The sequence below is a fragment of the Ictidomys tridecemlineatus genome, chromosome 3, assembly GCF_052094955.1.
Source record: "Ictidomys tridecemlineatus isolate mIctTri1 chromosome 3, mIctTri1.hap1, whole genome shotgun sequence".
NCBI classification, from domain to species: Eukaryota; Metazoa; Chordata; class Mammalia; order Rodentia; family Sciuridae; genus Ictidomys; species Ictidomys tridecemlineatus.
Genome location: NC_135479.1, coordinates 133,016,923 through 133,025,894, shown reverse-complemented (window position 1 = coordinate 133,025,894; position 8,972 = coordinate 133,016,923). Strand labels below are relative to the sequence as shown.

The window sequence follows — 8,972 nt, the reverse complement described above, 5'->3', positions numbered from 1 at the left end:
AGATTTTCCAGGTTCATTAATCATTGATTTTTTTTTTGTTTGTTTTGTTTTCAAGCCTGCCAATCTCTTTCTTACATCAAGGCCTTTGCTCTGGATGTCACCTCTGCCAGGAACACTTTCCCCCAGTCTTCTCTCCTATCTTTCTGGACATTAAAGTCTTAGATATTTCCTCCTAAGGGAACCAATCAGTCACACCCCACTCCACCCTGCTCTCCTGAGTCCCTCCTTGTTTCAGCCTCTTTAAGTACTTTATAAGATTTAACATGGTTTATCTACTGATTTATCCATTGTTCCTCTTACCTTTAGTAAACCATAAATTTCCTAAAAGCAGAGATCTTACCTATCCTATTTACCTCCATTGACCTAGTGATTAGCCCAGGGCCTGGCACAGAATCCAACCTCCATAAATATATACTAAGTGAATATAATTAAAATAAATAGATAAAGTTTTAAAAAGACACATAGGATACTACTCAAACAAGGGTTAAAATAAAATTTTATTAGTTGCTTGGTATTTCTTAATATGCATTTGATAAATTGTTAGAGAAGGCAACCTGGAGGTGAGACCACTCTGGGGTCTCAACTCCACCCCTGAATTATTAGCCTCTTGTCCTGCAATGCACAGGTTTCCTGACTTACATACCCAGCCATAGAGGGAATAGTTGGACAAGATAAAATGACAGGCCAGACCTACCTGTGGAACAGACACTGGGGCCACTTACAGCAAAGAAGTAACAGGGAAGGAGCAGAGAGGCCAAGGACCCACTCATCCAGCATGGGGCCACAAGCAGCCTCAGAAGCCCAAAGAGCTCACCTAAAGGAAGCATGAGGTCCAGAGGCCATCCCCTTCCACCAGTCAGATTGGCTCCTTTTCTTCCTCTTTGGGATGGGATAAAATTAAAAGGTATTGAAAATCCAATCCACAGCTGAAAATGGGAATTAAGAAGGAAGTTGGAAGTCCTTTTACTTATGGAACTATGAAGATGGGTAGACATAGATTTTTCTTTTATAAATATCTGTCCACAAAAGAAATTTAAGGTGATAGAAGAAGCCAACATCCCCTAAACCCCTCTCTCCAGAAACACGTTTGTCATGGATTCTGTGATAAACCTCCTGACCTCCTTCAGAACCAAGGAATTCATTCCTGCCACTCATAATTAAGTTAGATTCTTCCCAGAAATTGTCCTAGGCTGCCATACTCACTCTGGAGACAGTTCACATTAGATGACTAAAGGATGGGGGTGCAAAGGCTTGATCCTTCTACCTCAATCCAGAACAATTCTGAAAGGCTAAACCAGCTCCAGACCACCTACATTGTGTCAATCACTCCTGCTGCCCAAACTTGCTTTCTTCATGATTCCCCAAACTCCATGCTTACAGAGCGCCATCCCAGAGTCTATTTCCCAGGAGGTCCTAAGACAACATGTGTTAAACCCCAATTGGCTGGGGTTATGTCCTCCATAACCCATTGCCATATTGCCTAAGAGAGAGTCAGTATCTCACCAAAGCATTTTCCTAGATTTGATTCTTGAACTTGAAGTTGAGACAAATCATATTCATATAAATGATTGCTGGTGCTTATGAAAGTATGGTGGATCGTTTCCTGAAAACTACTCAAGATGGATAGCTGTGCACAGTGGCGTGTGCCTGTAGTCCCAGCTATTCAGGAGGCTGAGGCAGGAGGATTGCTTGAGACCAGGAGTTCAAGGCAATGTAGACCCTATTAAACCAAAACCAAAACCAAAACTACTCCGAAAAATTAAGGTTAAAATTAAAAGAAGGCAATACAAATAGCTAAAGTAAAGTAATATTTGGAAAGTGGTTGACATCTCCCCATTCTGTTCCATATAAAGCATTGGACCCTGTGCACATGTGGCTTCATTTGCTCCTGTCTCATTGACCTTCAGCTTGCTCAGGACAGATCGCTGGCAGATGCTACATTTAGGTAGCTCCTACTACTTCTGGCTTTCTCAGAAACCCTCTCCCCATCACAAAAGGGCAAGGTTGTGGTATTGGCAGCCACCATACCCACTGCAGGGAAGCTGTACTGGAGCAGCTCCCAGGCCTGGGACTGATTGGTAAGACATGTCAGCTTTTCTCCTATCACCAGGTGATGACTCAAATCCTCCTTCCCCAGTAGTTGCCCTGAGGAGCCAGGTGATGCCACCTAGAAATTTAGTCAAGTGAATTCTTTCCAGGGTGAAGTCTAAACAATGGGAGACACTCAGTTTCTCTCTGGCCCCTTCTGTTCCCAACAATAGGCTGTTCTACACAGCAGAGGCTCCCTTAGACCTCTGCAACCAGTCTCAGTTTCTAGTGGTGCTGAGGACAGTATGGCATTTACCTTTTACATTTTTTTTTCCCTTTTACTCTCTTTCCTGCTGTCCTGGCTTATGATTCCAGAAAGAAAACATTGGCATGGAAGCTTTTCTTCAAGAAATGTCCCCTAAATAACCCAGGTGAGGACACAGACATTAACTTATTTGATTGGTATTCACAAAACATCATATTACTGGGTGAGTGTGTGTGTGTGTGTGTATGTGTGGGGGGGGTGGAAGCAGTAATTATTACTGTCATTTTGTAATTAATTCAACCAGAGGAAAAATAAACTACCCAAGGCCAAAGCTGCATAGTTAAGTGATAGATGAGGGCTCAGTCCGTGTGTTCTGCTCTACATTGTGTATTTTCCTTACCCTTCAATGTATGTGTCCATAGAGAGGTAACAGCAAGAACTAGTTAACTCTTTCCCTGTAAAGGTAGCATTTGGGGGTGAGGGTGGCGCACAGTAATTACTAGAAAGGAAACTGAAAAAGCTCCTGAAAAGAGGAAGAGGAATTGAGATGACAGCGCCATTGACTCTTCGGGAGCCCTCTTTTCCCCCCAATTCACTTTCCATACGTTCACAAACATGTGCTTTGAGTATTGGTGAAAGTAAAGAGAATGCCATCATATGCCGTGGTTTCCGAGGTCAGCCATAACAAATCACGACAAACAGGGTAGCTTAAGACAACAAAGACAGGTTTTCTCATAGTTCTGGAGGCTAGAAGTCTTACATCAGGTGTGGGTAGCCATGCTTCCCCCAGAGGCTCTAGGGGAGGCTCTCTTCCTTGCTTTTCCCAGCTTTTGGTGGTTGTGGGCGACCCTTGATTGACTGGCCGCCTCTGTATGTGAAGACTTTGCATGGCCTCCTTCTCTGGGGGCATTATCTCTCCTTGCTTTTCTCCCGTAGGAATACTTGTAATGGCGTTAGGGCCTCCTCATTTATAATAGAGGGAGGCCTCTATTATATCAAGATGCATAGCTTAATTACAGCTACACAAGTCCTTTTTCCAAAAAGGTAACATAAAAATTCCAGGCACTGAGACTGGGTATATTTGGGTGGCTATTATTCAACCTACTACACTATAATAAGGGCCATGCCTAGAGATGTAATTGTGTCCTTCAGCATGCTTAAGAGTGTTCCTTGATGTTAGATCATTTGTCTTACTCCCTGGTGAAAAGGAGGAGCAGCCTGCTTGCTGAGGCAGTTGAAGCTAACTTTCTGCTTAAGCAGCCATGAGCTAACAGGGCACCTGAGCAGAACTGGCCCTGCCTTATCTTCCAGCCCTAGGCAGAGAGAGGGTCTCTCTGATTTGTTGTCTTAGCCGGTGACATGATTCCCCTACTTCTGGGGCCACAGAGGATCCCAGGCTGTCTGCTCTTGACAATCACCCTGATCCAGGATTTATATTTTGCAAAACTATCTCATGGCAAGTTTTAGAGGAAAGAATCCACCTAATCACAAATATTTGCAGTACTTGACCTGGTTGCACTTTGGCCAATGATGTTGAAAACAGTCACGTGCAGCACTGAGGTCCCCTGTTGTCAGGCCTGTTTGAACAGTTCACTGGCAATACTGTCTCCTAGGCTTCTTGTGGAGATTACTAAGGTGCTGAAAGAGAAAAGAGAACAAGATATGCCTGAGGGCCAGACGCCATGCAAAGAAAGTCTTAGCAAATACCAGCTTCCTTCTTTTATTTATTCTTAGGCTGCTGCTTCTGCATTTCCTCAGGGGCTACACTTATTTATACTAATTAGCATCTTTCCCTCAAATTCCCCACCCAATTCCCAACCTCTTGCTTCCAGCAGTTAATATCACTTCTAATTTCTCTATCATTGAGGCCCTTTAGAAAATCCACTCACTCCAGGCCTCACCCCAGTCCTGCTCCCTTTCTGATTACCCACCACCCTTTCCCCTCCTTCTTGGCTTATTCAGAGCTAAGACGTTGTTGGCTTGGAGATTAGTCTTTCTCATGTCCTTATCAGTCATTTACCTCTCCCACTTTTCATAGTAGTTCTATTGAGATATCATTGACCGGCATAAAACTCATCCCTTGAGATGTAAAATAGGATTTTTAATATATCAGTAATGTTTGCCTTGATTACCACTATAGAATGGAGTATTTTCTTTTTTTTTTTTTCCTACTCTAAATCTAGAATGGCATCATAATAGGTCTACATTTTCCTACAAGAATGGAGTATTTTCATCATAACAAAAAGAAGTCCCAACACTCTTTCCTTCTCCTTTCCCACCTCCACCACCTGCTTTACAAGAACCATTTACCTGCCTTCTATCTCTGTGGTTTTTCCTATTCTGAACATTTCTTACAAATGGACTCATATAATAAAAGGTCTTTGTGGCTGGCTTCTTTCACTTAACATGATGTTTTCAAGGTTTATTTGTATTGTAGCGTATCTTCTATTTTCTTGGATATATATGGATATAGATGTAGGATTGGAATTGCTGGGTTATATGGAAATTATATTTACCATTTTGAAAAACCATCAAACTGTTTCCCCAAGTGTTTTCATTTTATGGACCTACTGGCAATGCATGGGGGGTCCTAATTTCTCTACATTCTCACCAATATTTGTTATTACCTGTATTTTTTCATTGTACCCATTCTAGTGGGTTTGAGATGATATAACACTGTGTTTCTGATTTGCATTTTCCTAATGACCAATGATGCTGAACATCTTTTCATATGGTTATTAGCTATCTGTGTGTCTTTTTTAGAGAAATACCTATTCAGATGCTTTGCCCATTTAAAAATTGGTTCATTTGTCTTTTTTATTATTGAGTTGTATTTTTAAAAATATATATTCTATATTCTGGATACTAGTGCCTTATCAGATTCATAATTTGCAAATGTTTTTTTCCTAGTCTATGGATTGTCTTTTTCACTTTCACAATTATTATTTTAGTTTACTTTATTTTCACTTCAATTTTCTTGTGCTTCTAAAAGCACAGAGGTGTTTCAGTTTTGATAAAGTTCAATTTACTTATTTGCTTTCTTGTTGCTTATGATTTTAGGATCCTGTCAAGAAAACCAATGCCTAATCTGAGATCATGAAGATCACTCTGTTTTCTTCCTAGGGTATTGCTCTTAAATTTAGGCTTGCAATCCATTTTGAGATGATTTTTGTATATGATATCAATAAGGAGTTCAAATTCATTTCTTCATATGTGGATATCAAGTTGTCCCTGTGTCAACTGTTGAAAAATCTATTTTTTTCCCTGTTGTGTTGTCCTGACATCCTGGTCAAAAGTCCACTGGCCATAAGTGCAGAGATTTATTTCTGGATTTTCAATTTTACTCCATTGATCTATTTGTCTATTTATGCCAGTACATACAGTCTTGATCACTGTGACTTTGAAGCAAGTTTTGAGGTCAGTACATTGCGAGTCCTCCAACTTTGTTTTTTTCAAAATAGTTTTGCTTATTCTGGGCCCCTTGAATTTCATATGAATTTTATGATCAAATGCCAATTTCTGTGAAAAAGCTGACTGAGATTTGGAGATTGCAAGGGACCTATACATCAGTTTGAGGAATATTACCATTTTCATACTTAGTCTTTCAACCTATGCTCGTGGAATCTCTGTCCATTTCTTTGATTTCTTTTACAATGTTTGTAGATTTCTGTGTACAAGTCTTGTACTTCTTTTTAAAAATAATTTTTAAATTCTTTTTAAATATTAATATTTAATTCTATTTAAATATTCCTAAGTATTTTACTCTTCTTGATGTTTTCATAAATTCTTTTCTTAATTATATTTTGGATTGTTCATTATTGATATATAGAAATACAACTGATTTTTATGTTGATTTTTTTAGCCTTGCAAACTTGCTGAATTTATTATTAATCCTAATAGGTTTTTGGTGAATTATTTAGGATAGTTTCTATATACAAGATCATGTCATCTATAAGCAGAGACACTTACAGATGACATGATCTTTTCATGCCTTTTATTAGGGTGAGGAGGTTCTCTTCTATTCATAGCTTTTTGAATGTTTTTATTTTTGGATTTTTAAAATCATGGAATAAAGTTGAATTTTGTAAAAATCTTTTCTATTTATATTAAAACGATCACTTTCCCTTTATTCTATTAACATGATTTTCAAATGTTGAAACCACTCTGCATCCCTGGAATAAATTCCACTTGGTCTTGATGTATAATCTTTTTGGGGGTGGGATGCTGAGAATTGAACTCAGGGGCATTCCGCCACTGGGCCACATTCTCCAGCCCTATTTTGTATTTCATTTAGAGACAGGGTCTCACTGAGTTGCTTAGAACCTTGCTTTTGCTAAGGCTGGCTCAGCCTCCCAAGGGATTACAGGCGTGTGCTACAGCACCGGGATGATGTATGATCTTTTCTGTATGTTTTTGAGGCCCCCACTTTCTTGGCTAATTTATTTTCTTTAGCTTGTAAACATGCTTTCTTTCATAGTCCCAGAGAAACAACTTGGACTAAGCAACTTCTCTTTCTTCTTCCATTTGTATTTAAGCTTTGGAAAGGTTTGCCCTCTTTTTACCCTAATATCAATGAATCACTTAACAAATGGAAGCTGCTTTGGCTGATATCTGAAGGATTTTCCAACTGTCAAAGTCCATGGACACTTTTTAGCCCTTTATTTATTGGCTTTTTGTAGCTTTCTAGTTTACCACTTCCTTCCTCTTTGAAACACCCAAATCTCTAGTTTTCTTTATGTCTTTTTAAATTATAGTTTACTGTTCTCCTTTAAGGATATTTTTTCCCTTACTGTTAAATACTGGTGTCCTTGTAAGATTCTATCTTTGGTGTACTTCTCTTATTCTATGCTACCTGGGAAATGTCATGGTCTCTTATAGTTTTTACTACCCCCTGTATGCTGAGGAGTACTAATCTGTTGCCTTTCATCATATCCAACTAGGTATATTCAACCACCTCTTGGCCCTCACTACTTGAAAATTCCATAGGCTTCTCAAATACCAGATGTCAAAACAAAACTTTGAAGTTCCTTATCCTGCAAGTTGGTTCTTCCTCCAGCTTGATGCAAATCTTTGAAAATTAGAAAAATGTAAACAGCTTCCTAGATGAGGTGAGAATTGCCTCACCTTATTAAGAAAGTTTGGCAGTTCTGTATTTTCATTGAAATAAGATGCAGGGTAGCAGAAAATGATAACTCATTTTACCTCATGGGCAGAGAGATTTTATTCTTCAGGAAGAGATAAGACTGGACATAGCTGAATATAAGGTTAAGGAAAGTACAAAAAAAGAAAGAGAGAAAGAAGTGGGTGGAGAGAGAGAGAAAAAGAAGAAGAGGAAGAGGAAGAAGGAGAAGGAGGAGGGGAAGGGGAAGGGAGGGGGAGGGCAGGAGAAAGGGTGGGGGAGGGGAGGAGGAGGGAAGGGGGAGGGGAGGGCAGGAGGGGGGAGGGCAGGAGGGGGGGAGGGCAGGAGGAGGGGAGAGGGAGGAGGGGCACATTAAAATCCAAGGGAAGATAAGCTTGATTCTGTCAGGGAAGGAAGCAAATGGGAGTGTGGATACTTCACAGAGATCTTGACCTCAGAACTGCTGCAGAAAGGTGAGTGGGATTTAGAAAAGTGGGGTAGGGTGTCAGAGAGTTGGCTGAACTGTTATGGGAGATAGAGCCAGTGTGTAGGGAGGAGCACATGGTTTGGCATGTCTGGTGGGAGATGAGGAAAATAACAGGTGTTGAGGTGGAGGCCAGAATTTGAAGTGTCTTAAATGTCATAAGGGGGAATTTGAGATTTATTTTGTAGACAAGTAAAACTCTGTGGGGCAGTAAATCAGGGTACTGACAGGGTGCAAAGCTGAATTTTAAGAACACTCCAGGAGTCCTGTGTGCCTAGTGCCTGCATGCCAATAGCTGTCCTTAGGAGATCGCCTGTCTGGAAGATATGATTCTTATGCTTAAAAATAAGAAAACTATGAAGCCACACTGGGCACTAACCTGCCAGAGTTCAGCCATCTCAACAGAGGAGTCTCCACACCCTCTGGCACTGTCCTTTGCTAAATCTGAAATGTATGTCACAATGTCTTGAAACAGAAGGAAAAAAAAATACATAACAAACAGGAAAAACACACACCACACACACACACACACACACACATACAACACAAAGTAAAACCCACCAACAGTCATATGGCAGGTGTACAGCTTGTTCCCACTCCAAAGGTCTCCCCAGCCCCACTTCCTGGAACGTTGCTGAAGCTGGACTAGAACATATAGTGAGGGGTTTCCTCAGGGTATAGAATTCAAAATTCCTTCTGTACTTCATGACCTGTTCCAGGGACCCCTCTTTCCATTGCTCTCTCCCTTGTGTTCACAACTCAAATATCTATGAATTGCTCATCGGCTTCTCCAGGCGGCCTGTGAAATCCCCAGGGCAGAGGCTGTGCTCTTTCATGGTTCTTTTCATGGTGCACAGCACAGAACCTTGGGTGTCTAGTTCCTCAGGGCAGTCATCCGCAAGATGTGCCCAACCTGGGAGGATGGAAAGAGCAATGGTTTGAGAGTGTGAAGAAAATATTGAAATTTCAATTTATGCTTACTTTGAACCCCAAATATTAAAAAAAAATAAGCTTTGTTATTCTTTCAAGTGTCAATTAACAGGTATATATATATACTTAGAAAGTATTAAAAAAAT

The 8,972-nt window shown here is 40.3% G+C and overlaps 1 long non-coding RNA gene across 1 annotated transcript; it reads right to left on the bottom strand.

Moving 5' to 3' along the window:
• Window positions 1–479: 479 nt before the first annotated feature.
• On the bottom strand, window positions 480–8,870 carry LOC144376356 (uncharacterized). The gene is made up of 2 exons (XR_013436744.1): window positions 8,276–8,870; window positions 480–3,931 (listed from the first exon to the last, which is right to left on the bottom strand). It is a non-coding gene; the product is annotated as an uncharacterized LOC144376356 (long non-coding RNA).
• Window positions 8,871–8,972: the final 102 nt, after the last annotated feature.